The 17,162-nt window shown below is 38.2% G+C and overlaps 1 pseudogene; it reads right to left on the reverse strand.

Annotated features, from left to right (window-relative positions):
* Positions 1–15,992: 15,992 nt before the first annotated feature.
* Positions 15,993–16,412, reverse strand: LOC149223600 (AUGMIN subunit 7 pseudogene; annotated as a pseudogene).
* Between the last annotated feature and the right edge of the window lie 750 nt (positions 16,413–17,162).

Raw genomic sequence — 17,162 nt, forward strand, 5'->3', positions numbered from 1 at the left:
GGCCCTCTCAGGACTGGTGCAGTAGATAGTTTCTTCTTGAGTTGTTCAAATGCATGTTGGCAGTTCTCAGTCCAATTGAAAAATACATCTTTGGCTAGAAGTTTAAACAAAGGTAAGGCCATCTTGCTAAAATGTTCAATGAATCTGCAGTAATAGCTAGCATACCCGAGAAAACTTCTTACCTCTCTCTGGTTCTGTGGAATAGGAAAATCGGCAATAATCTGTATCTTGGCTGGGTCAACCTGGATGCCTTGAAAAGAGATATAATGGCCCAACACTATCCCTTCATTTAGCATCATGAAGCACTTTTCATTGCTGAGGGACAGGTTAGCTTCAATACACCTTTTCAAAACTCTGTCTAGATTTTCTAATGCATGTTCAAAAGAATTGCCATATACTGAAAAATCATCCATATACACTTCAACACAATCATGAATCAAATCAGCAAAGATAGCTAACACAGCTCGCTGAAATGTAGCTGGAGCGTTACAAAGTCCAAATGGCAAAACATTGTAGGCATAGGTGCCCCAAGGACAGGTGAAGGTGGTTTTGTCCTGGTCTTCAGAGGCAATCCGGTGGTTGTAGCCATTGAAACCGTCAAGAAAGGAAAATGATGATTTTCCGGCTAGGGTATCTAACACTTGGTCGATGAATGGCAGTGGGAAGTAGTCTTTGAGCGTGGCTTTGTTCAGCTGTCTGTAATCAACACAGATACGCCACTTGCCATTCTTCTTAGGCACAATAACCAATGGGGATACCCACTGACTGTCAGAAATAGGATATATAAAGTTGACTCTCAAAAGTTTTTGCAACTCCTCTCTGACAATGTCTTGGAGCATGGGGTTCATTCTTCTTTGTGGTTGCCTCACCGGTTTAATGGTGCTATCAGTGTAAATGTGGTGAGTGCATGTGTCGGGGTGAATCCCATGCATGTCAGTGTAATCCCAAGCAAAAGCTTTTTGGTACTTCGTCAAGAGTCTAATCAATTTTTCTTGTTGATATGAGTCTAGGTGGTTGCCTATGTTCAAAGTTTTGCCTGGACTGATCTCTATGACTTGACTCTGTGTATTGGTGATGGATTGAACTGGAAAGATGTCATGAAATGTAGATTGCAAGGAATGGATAGTGCATGTTTCTTGAAAGTTTTGAGCTAGAAGTACATCTGCAGCATTATATTGTTCATTTCTCAAATTTTCAGATATATCAGGCTGTGAGAGAAATAATTCTACCAAATCAGTATTGTCTTCATGGAAATCATAGATCTGATCAATGCTAAAAATAGATTGTACCTCCTCTTTGTCATTAAATTTGTCATCAAGCCACAAGTTATGTGTTACTGCAGGTGATTGTGCCGATGGATAGAGGGTGAGTTGTTTCCTTTCGGTCCCTCTAGAGATAATCATGTTACCTGATCGGCATCCAATAAATGCATCAGCAGTCGCTAACCATGGTCTACCTAGAATGATAGGATGTCCTCCTAGATTGGATTTGGGTTGAAGGACTAGGAAATCCACCGGATACTCCCAAGAGTCCAGTGAGACAATGATATCTTCCAAAATCCCCTCAGGAATGACTTTAGACCTATCAGCTAGTTCAAGAACAATTGTGGTATGTTGCAAATTCATGAGTTGGAGTGTTCTCATAGTTTCAAGGGTCATGACATTGATTGCAGCTCCAAGATCTATCAAAGTGTTTGGGATCCGTATGTTGTTAATGATGGTGGTCACTTTTGGAATGCCTGGATCAACATACTTCTCCATGGAGATGGTATTGGTCATAAGGCCTGCTAAATTTCCTAACACATGAATGGTCTGAGGATCAATCCTCTTTCTAGCAGGTTTCTTGAGACACATGTCTTTGATGGCTTTGGTGTAAATAGGAATGTCCTTTATAGCTTTCCGCAAAGGGATTTTTATGTAGACATTTTTAAGTTCATCCAAGACATCAAATTGTGGTGGAGGCAATGTTGGTTTTACTTGGGCCAAACGGTCTGGAAAAGGTGGTTGCAGTGATTGCATCTGTTTGTCTTTGGTTTCACTGCTTGGTTTTATTTGAGTTGTCATTTCATTTTCGTTTTCTAAGTTTTCTTCTTGCTGGTCTGTTATTGGAGAATCTTTTTGGAGTACCCTACCAGACCTCAGATTAATGTTTTGTAAAGGCAGTGTGGAGTAGGAAGTTCCTTCCTCTACATTATAGGCTGGCCTCTCTGCTCTATTGTTCGGATTTGGGACAGTTTGAGCAGGTATTTGTGTGGGTCTGGGAGGTTGTGGATTAGTTGGAAATTGAAGTTGTGGTACATTTATTTGTGGAGGAGCAGGCAGTGTTTGTTGAGAAGGTTGGGGCTGATAAACAACTGGCTGAGGGTGTTGCTGATATGACTGTGAATGTGATGGATATGGCTGTTGGTACTGCTGATATGGCTGTGAGTAAGGTGGGTATGATTGAGGATACTGATGGTAGGATTGGGAATACTGTTGAGACGGTCTCCATTGATTTTGTGATTGGTTTCCATGCTGCCATGGCATAGGTATATTCCATGAGTTTTGTGCATACATCTGATCATTCATAGGAAATTGCATATTTTGATTAGGAAACATACCTTGGGGTGCTTGCCTTGGTTGCCATGGTCGCTTTGTACCCATGTAGTACACGTTCTCCATCTCTGTGCTGGCTTCCATGTTACAGTTCTGCACAATTTTAACTTTAGGACAGTTAAACATATCATGATGCTCAGTACAAAAAGCACATACTTGGATATTCTCTAGAGGACAGTCTTTTAATGCATGCTTCTTACGACACTTGGGGCAGAAAATAGCCATGATATTGTCCTCCTCCTCCTATTTCTTTTTGGCTTTTAAGGTATCAATTTGGTTTCCTAGAGTACTCAACAAATCTGTTTTGAACTCTTCTAAAAGATTACCAATTTCAGCCCGGGTGACACTAGCAGAGGCAGTTTTTGTGACCCTAGATGACAAGGTTCTCTTTCCCATTTTGGCTTTACTTCTTGAATATTTTTCACACAGTTCAGCTATTTCTTCAAAGGGTAAGGCAGAGATATCACCTTTTCCCATTAAGTTGAGATCATCCATGTATTCTTCCCGGATACCTTTCAAAAATATTGTGCGGACTAGATCAGGAGGCATTGTTCGGTGTTTAGATTTTTGCAAGTTATAGACAAACCGTTCTAGATATTCTTCTAAGGTTTCATCCTCCTGCTAACTCATTCTAAAGATGTCATCTTTAGAGTCTTTGGATCTGCAATAAAGCTGATATTTCCTCAGAAATATTCTCCTCATGCCATCCCAATCCACTATGGCATGCTCACCTAGCCCCATAAACCATTTCAAGGCTGCTGCCTTTAATGTGGCTGGAAACAATCTCAGTCTGTGAGCATCATCAGTATAGCCATAAGTTCGACACACAATATCGAACTCGAATAAGAATGAGTCTGGATCCTCTGAAGCCATACCATAGAAATTGGGTAGCACGGATGGGGGTATATTTTTCATTTTGATCTCCTCATCCTCCTGTGGTTCTTGTATAGGGAATTTAAAATTTGATTCCTCCTCCTCTTGATGGGTAACTGATCCAGATCCCTCCTCAACCATTCTACTTGGTCTCTTAGTGTCTCTTGGTGGAAAAGAGAGAAAGGAAGATTGTTTGGTAATGGTGCTACTTTTCCCTTGTGTAGAAGATTTAGGAAAGGGTTGCTGCTGTGATTTATGTGCAAACAGAGTTTCCCTCTCAGCAAGAGTAATGTGTTGTCCTGAATAAAATTTCTCAGCTATTGTTTGAATATCCTCCTCAGTTGGTGTTGTATTCCCTGGAGAGTCTGCTCCTGATGATGATGGGTTAGTGTTGAGATGGTGGGGGGTTCTTACAAATCTCCCTTGATTGTCTCTAAGTCTAGGCATAAATGAACATGATTTCTAACTGTGTTTTTGGTTGTTTTTGTGTATTGAATTTTTTTTTCTTTTTGTTTGAATCCTTTACGTACGCCTCCCTGGCAACGGCGCCAAAATGTAGTGGTTCCAGCTAGGGTACTAGACTGGACTCTATATTTAATATCGACCGAGGTGCGTAAGCTTAGAGGCGTGGTCTAAAATATATAGACATAAATAATTACAGGTGATTATGAGGTAGGTTACAAGGCTCCCTTACAGAAGACCGTAGTATGCAGCCTATCATTCACACACCTAGATTACGCTACTGCTATACTTGATTACAATGCTGGTATGAGATGCATCTATCAAATCAAATCATGAGTCTAAGTACTGTGTATGACTGTGACAACGATTTTAACCTCCTTACAGAGGTATCACTCAGAAAACCCTTGCTTGGTAAACACACACAGCATGCAAGATATTTACACTATTAAACTATATAAAGAGAACATAAATGGACTGTGAAATGAAGCAGAGTTTATGAGAATGCATCTATAAGTCACACAGGGACCGAATCCCTTACAAGACGCCCTTCCAGATCCTAGTGCTGACCATTCAACATAACCATAAACCGTTCATAAGCGCACACCATATCTATGTAATGAAATTCAAAGGCTGTAGGAATCGAAAGCTTATATAAATGTTATGCAACCCGTATGCTATGTAAATCAACAGCTATGTAAATCGAAACTGTGATGCAAACCATGTGATATAGAAATCGAATCGAATATAAACGCTATGCAACATATAAGAACTGTAATGTAACAAAATGAATGGACAGTATACCAATCGAAGAACGCAGGGCCCGTCCGCGTCCTAAGGATATACTGGTTATCACCGATCAGCAATCAAACCAATGCAAAAGGTATACACACTTCGTGACTGTAAATATGTCTTTGTATTAGAACTAAAACTCTGTTCTGAGAAAAACGATTCAACGATTCAACAACTAAACTCTAAACATAACCCTGACTGTATTTACATATGCGTACGCACAGCCATGTCATCGATACAATGAATGTACATAGTGTTGTTGCCGCGTTTATTACATAGCCTTTTCAAAATGTTTCCATGCTATATGTTTCAAAAAGAACAAAAATCAAAAATGAAAAATAGAACGATGCTGTTGCTGCTTTTATTTGCCAGAGTACCCTGCTTTGACTTAAGTTGACCGCATGCATAGGAGGCTCGATTTGGCTGGGAGATAGGTGTTTGTCCATGTTTGGACATTCTTCTTTTCGCCCATGCCTTTCGTTCTAGCTCATCTGCTGCGCCACATGTCAAACGGTAAGCTCATTACAGGATGTGGGTACTTCCTGTAACCATGTCATCAAAAACCTCTAATTCTGGAACATAAAACCCCTAAATTAATTTCTATGCAATTTAATAACTATAAAACGTTTAATAATCAATATTCAAGGATTTTGAGGGATATATGATGAAAATGTATGGATAAATGATATTTTTTTGGGAAGGAAAAAGGGTCTTAGGATGATACCAACACTTCTTGAAAACTATTGTGACTTCTCTTCTGATTACAAGTTTGGACCTGCAAGTTTTGACTACAATTTTTGGCCATACTGTAGAAACCCTAATTCACACATGTGGGGAAAAATGGTAAAATAGGATTCCTTCTTCCTTCTCTTAGGGTGCTTCCTTTTGTTGAAGAATGTAACTAGGTTCGGTCTTCATAATTGTATTTAAGTCATAATGAAATGTATTTATCAAGAGAAATAGAAATAAATTATTATTATTATTATTATTGTTATTATTATGACTTATTAAAGCATGGGTTTCATTCTTGGGTCATCCTATTTTAAGTCAAAGTCTCCATTGAGGACTTCTAGGTTTTGTCTTGAGTCATTAGAGTCATTGTTCATTTAATGAGACCTTTATCGGGCTCTTGAATCATGTAAACATAATTATTATTGAGTAAACTAAGTCATTTTTCACCTCCACACCAAGTTAGTCCTTACCTAATCAAGTCTTCCTACATGAGGGTAGTTCGAGCTCCAGAAGAGGCTATATATGCAATGCAGTTTGATTCATTTGGAGCATCTATCACACAAGTTAGATACACAACAAGAAGCAACAAAAAAAGTGTGAAGTTGTAGAAGAAGGAGGAGAATTACTGGAAGGTCACATTTCTAGGTCAACTATCTCACACATGTGAATTTTCTAGGATATTACTGGAAGGTCAAAGTACTGCATCAGGATCAAAGTTATTCTACTATTGGGTCGAAGTTCTGTTGCTAGTTAGGTCGAAATTATGTTGTTGCAAGATCAAAATGCTAGGTTGAAGTTGTTACTAGAAGGTTATCATGTGCAGAAGAAGGGAAGGATTGGTTTGGTGATTGGAGGAAGTATGTGTCTAGGTTAAGAGTCTTGGATTTTATCGTGAAACTATTGAAGGAAAAATTGTTGACTAGGTTTTCCCCATAGGGTTTTTTCCCTGGCTGTCTACCTACACATGGTGTATTTGATCTTCGTGTTATGGTTTTGGTAGTTTCTTGATGAACTAAGTTAAAATAAGAACACAAGAAAGTTAATAAGAATATAAGAATATCACAAGTAATTATCAACATAAAGAAGTTTTTTCTGCCTTTTTTATTTTCCAACATGGTATCAGAGCTAAGGTGAAGAAGAATGAAAAAGGTAGCTTGAAGATCTATTGAAAGGAGAATAACGAGTTTTAAGAAGTTTGAATAAAAGTCATCAAGGAAAAGGATCATATAAGAATTCAAGCCTACTATCTTCAAGAACAATGTCTAACTCAATGAAGGGAGAACAAAAATTAGTAGTAACATCTAGCTATAGGGCATGAAAGAAGAGGATAGATCTAATCCTCAAGAAGAATAAAGTCTTGGATTTGGTTAAAGGAAAAGTAAATAAGCCTACAAATGAATCAAGTGATGTAGAAAAATCAAATTTTAGAGAAACAAAAATATTGGCCATGACCCTGATGGTGGATGGAATAAAGGAAAACCTCATCCCATATATATTCAACATATATTCCTCTCAAGAGATGTATGAAGCCTTATCCAAATTATTCACAGTCAATAATATTGTTCAAATTGCAAGTCTTAAGAATGAACTAAGAACTATAAAGATGACAAAGGAAGATATTGTGGCATCCTTCTTTGTAAGGGTAGCTAGAATCAAAGATGAACTCCAGGAAATATATGAGATAACACCTAAAAAGGAGCTTGTAATCATTTCACTTCTAGGATTACCAACATCTTGGAGTGCCTTTTCATTAGGTCTAAATAGTTGGAAGGAAACTCCAACATTTGAACAATTATGGAATACATGTAGTCAAGAAGAATTATGAATTTCATTAGTAAGAAACAAAGAGAATGAAGAGGAGAAAGTTTAAAATGCCTATTCCACTCATCACGATAACAAAGAAACCTTCAATAAGTCTAAATGGCCTATAATAAAGGTAGACGTATCCAAGATTGAATTCTACAATTGTCACAAGATGGGTAACTATAGAAGCAATTGTCCTAAGAATCTGAGAAATGAGAAGAGAGAAAGGGAACATGCAAATGTTGCTGATGAAGGACCACCAAAGAAGAACAAGATGGAAGAATCCAAAGTCGAATTATTTGCTAAGGACTCTCAGGGAATCTATCCCCTATATATCCTTCTACTCTAAAATTTTGAATTGTTTTTCTTTGTATTTTTATTTTTAGTACTTATAGGCTTAACATGCTTTGGAAAAACATTTTTGAATTGTTTTGTTAAAGTTATAGGTATCCCTCGAGATTGTATTAAGATGGAGCCCTCACCATTTTTCCAAAGATAAGTATCTTACTCCTTGTATTATCTTTGGTTTTTCTTTGCCTATCTAAATGTGTTTGTATTAGATGCTAATAACATTTCTTTTCATACTTTCGTTGTTTAGGAAAAAATACCTGATATGCTCAAGGGCTATGCAGAAGATCTCACAAGACAAAGCATGATATAAATTATATTGATGTCCTATAAGGCTTGTCTAGAGAAAAACTTAAAGTTATGTCTTAGACCATGAGCCTTGTTCTCTTTGTGATAAAGGTATATTCATTCATTCAAATAAATTTGTTTTACATTACTAACAAGTGTTATGTCTAGGAATTTTGAATCTTAAAGATGATTATTTGGGAGATTAATCATTATATTGAATCTACCTTCATTAAAATAATAATGTTTGTGGAACCCTAAAAGGTTCTCTGTAAAACCCTAACCTAAGGGTATGTCAATGCTAATGTGAAAAATCCTAGCCTACTTAGGGTTATGTTGTCACCAGCAACAACCCCCTTCTCATTTAAGTGTCATCTGAAATACTAAATGTGTGGGGACCCTTAGTTAAAGTTTAGGAAAAGCAAAAGTAGTGCTTAAATTCCTTTTTCGCAAATAAAGTTACCATTGTAAACTTAGGAAACTCCTTGGAATACTTAAAACCTAAGTTTATGATAAGGGAAAAATCTTTAAAAAAATCGCATCGTAAAACGGTAGTAGAACGCCACCATTCAAGTGCAATCCCGACATGTGCGAGATTGTGGTATTGAATAATTATCACGTCGCAATAAGGAAAAATTATAAGAAATACTTCAGAATTTACCGATTTGCGATGACGTCGATCGCAAGATCGCATATCGCATGAAACAGGTTAACGAAATTTGTCATACATAAAACTTCTGCAATCTACGATATTGTGATATCACGAGAAGGCGATGGTTGCGATGTTAGGCCAGATCAATGCTGCAATGTTATATTTGTGCGATTTTACGATATTGCGACGTTGTGATATGCGATGGTGCGATCTGCGATGTTGCGAAGCAAATCGCAAAATCACTCCATTGCAGATCTTTCAGGCACGATATTCAAGAAAAGCTATTTGCCATAAGCTGACACATGATTATGCGCTTTAAATGCTAATAAAGGAGTTAGTTGTTAGTTATTAATAAAATATGAACGCGTGCTTTTCAAAGAATCACTTCACGTAAGGTGGTGTATTTGGTATGCCTGCGGCATTTAAAACTCTCCCATCACCCTTCCTGGTCATTCATTTCCACTTCACTTGTGAATTGCAGGAACGGAGAACGAAGGACGGTACAAAGCAATACAAAGGTTGAAATGGGAAAGAAAAACAAAGCCCCGACCTCCGAAGAAAAATATATGGAACCTTTGTATACAGACATGGCTTGTAACAGAGACACAGGAATAGCTACGTGGGAAGGCATGTATAGTCTACTCGAAGAGGAGAATCCCAGAGTAATGAAAGTTACTGTTGTCGCGGGCTCACAGAGTTCTTCTGAAGCATCCCTAGAAGAGCTAGCGTGCTCATTTCTACATCGAATAGCAGCAAGGCCCAAAATTCTCCCATACACAGACATGGTCAAGTGGATACTTGATAGCGCAGAAATAAAAAATAGACAATTCAAAGTTCATGGTCAAGGCCTCATCGGGTCATTCGCTGCGCAGGGTTTAAAGCTCATGTATCATCTGCCTGAGCCACAGGCAACTTATAACACACAATTCATAGAAAAATTCGTGAAGGAGAACCAGAACCTGTCAGAAACCACCAAAGACTAGTCCAAGAAAGACGAACCGCTCAAGAAAGATAAACACGGTATGTACAGTACTGGTTCCCTCACCTCCCCATATTTTTTTACTGCTGCCATGCTCTGTAGAATATTTGGGATGCCAGATATCAATAAATTTTCATCCGAATGGTTACCATTACTAGATGCTGCCACAAATGCCACTATTGTAGATTGGGCCAAAATTTTATCTGATAACCTAATCACAGCTATTGTCAGTTACCGGTCCAAAAGAGCTACGTCTCAAAGGATTTATCCTCCTTTTTACCTAGCCGCATATGTTATGGATTCAATATGTTATGCTTCTAAGTTCCCTGTTATGGGTTGGAAGTGGACAACTCAAGACCCCTTACCCATCCATGTCTATCATAAGATATTGTGGGACTCTCAGTTCACTCCATATTTCTACCAGATTTGTCACGGACTTATGCTACCCTTGTATAGAATGTTGTATGATAAAGAACCCCCAAGGTGCTCACCTAAAGAACAGATAGATATCCTCCCCATCGCAAGATGGTTCAGAGAAGAATTGTTCACTTATGTTAGGGTATTTGGAAGTATTTCACCCCCTCATGTTCTACCTTTGTATATCCCTGATAAACTCCTAGCTTGAGAAATTGCATATCAAACCTGTGGAGAAGGCGGCCTAACTAAGGACTTAAAGGACAAAAAGAAGGCTATATGGCCATAGTTTCATGTGGCTTGTGGGGCCTTTTCGCTATTTGATGTAGGTCACGCGTTCACTGAAGTACAGAATATGACATGTTTACAACTATTTAAATTCCCGGGAAGACCATTTGACCCGAATGAGGTTGCCCAGAATTTCACAACTATAGTCAAGATAAAAGTGTTCGTTGGGAAAAAAGATTTATTTGATGATATATTCCAACATAAAAGCTCACTTCAAGAGATTTTGCGCGAAGCCCAATTGCAATTGTCTCCAGAATACTTTCAAAAGTTCATGGTATACAAAGAAAGAAGATTGGTCGGTATTCCTCTAGAAAAGCTACGACTGTCTGCAAGAGAACCAACTCCAAGCGTTAGTCTCAGTGGGAGTTCAAGCACTAACGGATCTAAATCCAAGTCTGAACAAGAAATGCCTGAACACTCTAAAAGATCTGGAAATGACCAAGATAGGAGCGAAGAGTCAGCTAAGGATACCGCTCAGTCAATGGAACTTCTACAACAACAGGTTATTGCCTCCCCACAAAGAGATCCTCTTCCTCTCGTCATTGAAGCACCACTAGTCACGACCGAATTAGATAAGGAATGGGAAACCTTCAACAAACTGATCAATCTTTAAGGAAAAGCCCTAAAAACACCTGTGAGCAATACACAGGTAGCACAGGAAGTAGTCACAACAATAGTCAGCGATGTCTCAGATACGGAGCATATTCCTATTGCTCCATCTTCTGAGCTTATACTTAATATAGAAGAAATTCCCCCTCTGGACATATTTTATAGTCCCCAACATAAAGCAGTGGTAAGAAGACAGAGAAAGAAAAGGAAATTAGAAAATACACTCTCTCAAGATGCAGAGCAATTAGATGTCTTGTGGAAAGATCCCACCAACAATCCGACTGAAAATCTCACCAAACTATCTCAGATCGCAGGAGCGTATGCCTCTGCGACTATTGATAAAGCATCGGAAGTAAAACAGTTGTTGAAAGAATGGGAAGATCAAATACAAGTACTGCAACTACAATTGCAACAAGCCAACACCAATAATGAGGCACACAAACAGCTTGAAAAGTTGCAGGAGGACTTCCAGCAAATGCAGATAGGTTATCAGAGAAAGTTTGGACGAGAAGGGAAAACAGTTACAGGATTTACAAGAGATGCACAAGGACGATCCTAAGCTTACAGAGTTTATTTCGGAATCTATTTCCTTGAATGAACAATTACTGCAACAGCAAGAAGTGTTGGGCCAAAAGATATCACAGTGGAATTATTATTGCGAAATTAGTGATAAGATCACTAATCAAGTGGTCGACTTACGAAGTGACTATGATCTGATTGATAAACGGGTGACTGAGTACTTGGCTTGGCAGGATGAAGACGAGGGAAAAAGAGTAGGCACACCAAGGATAAACGAGAACCATAAAGAGTTGCTCTTTAACAAGTGGGACGATCAAATCAGGGAGGCAGAAAAAGCGGCAGAAACAATAGCCACGACAGCAAGCATTCTTATTGACTGTGTAAATGAGAATTTGCACAGGGAAAATTTGATCACAGAAACCAACCCAAGATATTTACCGAACAAACTACAACTAGAGGCGGAATGGAAACTGAGAGCGCAAGAAAAGGCAAAAGCAATTCAAGCGCTGAACATGTTAAATTGGGAACATTACTGGACATACTTGGTAAAGCCGCATAGTCAGTGGATGACTGTGAAATGTATCATAAATGCGGCCGAAAAGATGGTACCAGCTCTCATCGATTCCGTTTTCTCAGCTCAGCTCAAAGGAGAAGTCAGCCAGCCGACTCTCCTTAAACCAATGCTGAATACATGTAGTTTTAAAGACCAGATACAAAAGTAGTTTAGTTATGAATTTAATTTTCAGTTTAAGTTTTGCTTAGAAAAAGGGCAGTCATTTTAAACCGCATCATGAATTTTTGTAAATAAGCTATTGTTAGATTTAGGAAGTAGTATTTAAACCCTTCTCATGCATTTAGAGAAGGGTCCAGAAATTTATCAAAAACTTGTCCTTAGAACATGCACTTTTGCACCCTCAGAGGAGGTTTTGGTGAATGAATGATCAAGATTTGTTGATGTTTGCATTTGATATCTGCTACTGATGTTTCACTTATGTACTCTTAGTGGATGTTATAGCAAGGAGAGATAAATCATTGTTGCTTGAAGCTTATGAGTAGGACTAGTCATAAATGGCACTTTTATCTCTTGACCATTTCTGCTTATATGTTAAAGTGATATACAGTTTTTGGTTGTTTATGTATTATTGCATGAATGCTTGAGTTATCATTTGGCACTTTTGTACGGTGATAGCTATTTATTTATGCCTAATATATGAATAGCTCATTATGCGATATGCTGTTCACAACTGTTTCGTTTAACTTTTTATGTGAAGTGGTTCATCTTGATTGATTTCCTTTCTTATAATCGCTGAATGATCTTTATTACCAGTTGTTATTTGAAATCTCTTTAGATCACATAATAGAAGAATTACACCCCGGGTTAGTATAGATTTAGATGTGTTGTTTATTAAATTACAATAGCATAGAATTAGATTAAAAGTTTGAATTAGAATATCTTAGATAGGAACTGTTAGATCAACAACATCAAATTCTACACACACACACTCATAGATTGGGAAAATGGTCCCCTTATCCCTAGTCGGACCCGCTATACTAAACGGATAAGGAGCTGCCAACCAAGGTCCGGACTGGGTGGGTACCGCCCTTGTTGTCGACCCGATTTTCAGGGCTTCAACAGGTTACTAATAAAATCTGGAAAATTTTATTCTTTTGATGTTTGGGGTTTTGATGGTAATATCATAATTGAAGTTTTAGTATTATGTATTCCTAGATATTGAGACTTTGGGAAATTAGGGTTTATGAGTAAAACCCTTATGTATCGTGAGTAAGCTCCTAGGAATGAAATGCTAGGTGTATGATTATTTGTTTGATAAAAAACCTTAGCCTAATCGATATTGTTATATGTATGACTTTAAATGTATTGATACTTTTGTCTTGGTCTTACCTAATGGATATTGATTTGCTTTTACATGACTATGAAATCTTAGACATGCATATGTGCTAACCAAATTGTTGATGCACATAGTATATAAATTCTAGGGTCTGTAACTAAGCCTTAGTAGAAGTTTGATGTTCTGAAATATGGTGATAGTGTTTCCATTATGATGATAAAATATAGGGTTTACAACAAACCCTAGTAGAAGTTGTTAATTCGGTTGAAACCTTAGTTTGTGTTGTGATTGGTTTTAATTATTGAAGCTTAGTATCTCATGTATGGAATCTAGGGTTTGCATTAAATCCTAGTGGAAGTATAACATATGAATTCTAAAGTTGTTGGGTGAATTGTATAACTATACATGGGTTTGCAATATATTAAAGAATGTCATCTCTTTGGAAGAAATATTGAGGTGATAGATATAATGAGATTGATATCTTGATTGAGTTACTGATGTGATATAGAGGTTATAACCCAACCTAAGCAAAAAGTTGAATTAAAAGTATGTGTCTCTTGTCGACTATGAACCTAACTGAATTTAGGTATTTGATGTCTAATGTCTAATACTTCCATGACTCTTGTTGGTATCAGGATTGCCATTACACCAAAACCCGCAGGTGTTAGTAAACGGACGCATCGCCAGAGTTAACGGATCCTCGAGAGGCGATCCGTTAACTCTGGGTTAGTGTGGAAGTTGAATGGACAAAAGCAGTCCAAGAGACCTTGGGATCTGAAACCCAAGAGTCACATAATGTACTATAAATGTAAATCATTTGTCAATAAAAATTGTATTGCATGTTTGATCTTTCATATCTCTTGTGCTGTCCATGTGGGTTTAACATGGTATCAGAGCAGGCGTATTCCTGCCCTGCATAATTATTTTTGAGCCATTTGTTTTATGGCCATTATGTGTATGTGCAAATCATTTCATGAATATTTTCTCAGCTAACCTGTCATTTCTCCAGCACCATTTTTGGCCTCTCTGCCATTCTGAATCTTCTCAGTCGTAATAATCTGCTCTCTGACTGCCTAAAGGTCTGTTCATGAACGTTTGTTGTTCTGAATATTCCTTTTATACGGACCTGCGTTCTGTCTACTGTACCTGCGCTCTCATTCTCTGCCATATTCTTTTCCAGTGCTGCCTCATAACGCATCTGTCCATACTGTCCAGACAGAAGCTCTGTAATTAAAAAAAATAAAAAATAAAAAATTGTGAATAGCGCTGTCATTTTGAAACGGTTGCGTTGTCTTTGTGATGACCTGACATGGCATGATGGGTCCCTGATTCAACGCTGTTCATTTCTTACACTGTTCATTCCTGTTTTGCGTTTTTTGAAATGGGGGCGACGTTTGGTTGTTCTTCTTCTTCAACGGAATGAATGTTTTTCCCTCTGCCTGATATTGGTGTAGGTTTGTCACTAAGATTCATAATATGCATGACGGTTATGTAATCCTGCACTCAAGATTCACCTTAAGACAAGAAAATCTGGAGATTCATATTTGCTGATCTAAAATCATAAGGGAGGGCCGACCTATCTTAAGGCTGACCTATCTTTTGTTAGTGGAAGAATGCAGACATAAACCTGGAAGAATGGATATTCAGGATCTATCAAGAATGGATTAGTGCGCCTACACCGAGGGAGAATAAAAGGGCTTTCGGATCATATGTTGTTATGAACCAGCGTCAGATAGATGATCGTTTGTAGTTCCAGCGCATGTTTGAAAAGGGAATTTTGAGTAACACATCGATATTTGAGCAAGTGTTGATCTGGGAGGTGATATGACTACTCAAAAACAGATTTGTGATCATGTTTCCAAACATCTTTAGTCCCTTCATGAAAATCTGTAACAGCGCTTGGTGTGCTACCTGGAGTTGTTGTGGCGTAGTGAGAGCAGTCGAACGGAGCTGTTGTGGCTGAAGGGTTGCTGCCTGGAATGCGTGAGGGTGTCGAAGGAGCTCCTCTCCTCTATCTTGTTGTGGCTGGTGCATTGAAGTCGGAGGCGTTATGACTGTGACATGGATTACTTCTCCTGCACATATGGACTGTATGTTGGTATTTTAATCATCCCTGCAAAGCACCATACGTCGTTGCACAGTCACTAGACATTGTGTATATGTTGACTGCGTTGAATGGTATTACGTTTTGATACAGCCGTGCTTGCTTGCCTATGAAGCGTGCTCTTTTCGTATCATAATATTCTGGCCACCGATCCCTTGATAGTCGTTTCTCAGCCACTGCCACTGCTTTCCTTGCTAATTCTGGTCGATTCATTTTTGTGCAAGCTACTGTAAGCTGCCACAACAAAGTGGGCCAAGTCACTTCGAAGTAATTACAGTAAATTTGAATTGATTGAGAAGTTATATGACGACAAGACTGCAGAGCGTTTAGCACGACATTACAAAATTGTAATGATTGATTCTTAGATATTCTAGAATGCAACTTTGTGATGATCACTTCTGTTTGGGAATGCATTTTGCCAGAGTATTCATTCCTTTAACTCTGGAGGATTTTCTTGTTTATTTTCATACGAAGAACATTGGATCTCTAAAGTTATAAACCTGCAAGTTCTACCTGGGATGAATATCATCGTATCCTCAACATATAAAGCTGTGTGCTTTGACCGTCACATTTTTGTTGTTATATTTCATATCCTCGTTGTTTTTGGAATATAGATAGCACTAACAAATTTTCTCAGAAGCGAGAAACAGAAAAAAAAGGAAAATAGCAGCAGCGGGTTTTTCGCTCTTTTTGATCAAATCTGCATCTTGAAAGCTCCATCATATAAGTCCAGGGTCGAATTTCCTTTGTGTAAATTATGTTGAAGGCTCTTGCAGTTTCAAGGAAGGCTTCTAATTGCAGGCGCAGTTGTCCTTCTGCCTCTGTTGTAGTTTTGCTTTGAAGCCAACTCATTAACAATTTGCTGTAAGCTTGACAACTTCTTTGTCTGTTCAGACAGCGTATCTTCCAGCTCTGAGACATCTGGAACAGGAAAACTGGATTGAATTTGCACATCAGCAGGAAATAGCTTGCATTCTTCAGAAAATATTTGAGCCTGCTTCTCTGCAATGGCATCTAAGAGTTGTATGTCCTTGGCCACCTGCTCATCAACATTCCACTCAGAATTGTCTGCATAACAACCATTACGCATCGAAGTTTTAGATGTATGTTATGAAGTTTATTAGCGTTGTATGATTGCTGTTTTGTACAACGACTGCAAATAGTGAATACTCTGAATCTGAACCCAGTGCATCGTCGGTTGTATTGCATAACTTCAGCCCCATGGGGAAGACCACACGATAAGAGAGTTTTTTTATCACCCAAGTTGTTCAATGTATTTGAAGCGCTTCAAGTGGATAACAAGAATACAAAGAGGGATCTTAATTTTCATTCTTTTTTGTGCTTCTTGCAAACTGCAACACTTGTCACAAAAGAACTTGTCATCAGCATTAAGCATGTACAGCTTGTTTCATTTGTAAGTGTTCCCTGAAATATTTTATGAACCCAGCTGAGAACAGATGGCATCTGGCTCCAAGAAGGTAGTGTTGTAGATTGACAGAAATTAAAAACAAGGCACTGAAAATACCAGTTGCGCCTTGTGGGCGAGGAAGGATTAGCTCCAGTTGAGGTTCTCATGAACATGACATGAATTCAATTTTTAACAGGTTGAGGTAGTATTTATTTATGTCTTTACATGCACCATTTTGCATTGGGAATCTATCTTTCGAGTTTCTCTTCAACAGTTTAAGCTCACTATTTTTAGCCATATTTTTTAAGTGGTATATGTTGAAAGATGGTCTTAACGGTTGCTCCAAAGCCTACCATTAAGGCTTGATATTGTTTGTAGAAGAAGATATTGCATAATTGCTCACATTCTTTATTTGCCCACTGCTAAGAAAAATGGCTAAGCTTGAAAGAATAT

This window comes from Pinus tabuliformis, chromosome Q, assembly GCF_031772625.1.
Source record: "Pinus tabuliformis cultivar Carrire ecotype Pingquan chromosome Q, CPIR1, whole genome shotgun sequence".
NCBI classification, from domain to species: Eukaryota; Viridiplantae; Streptophyta; class Pinopsida; order Pinales; family Pinaceae; genus Pinus; species Pinus tabuliformis.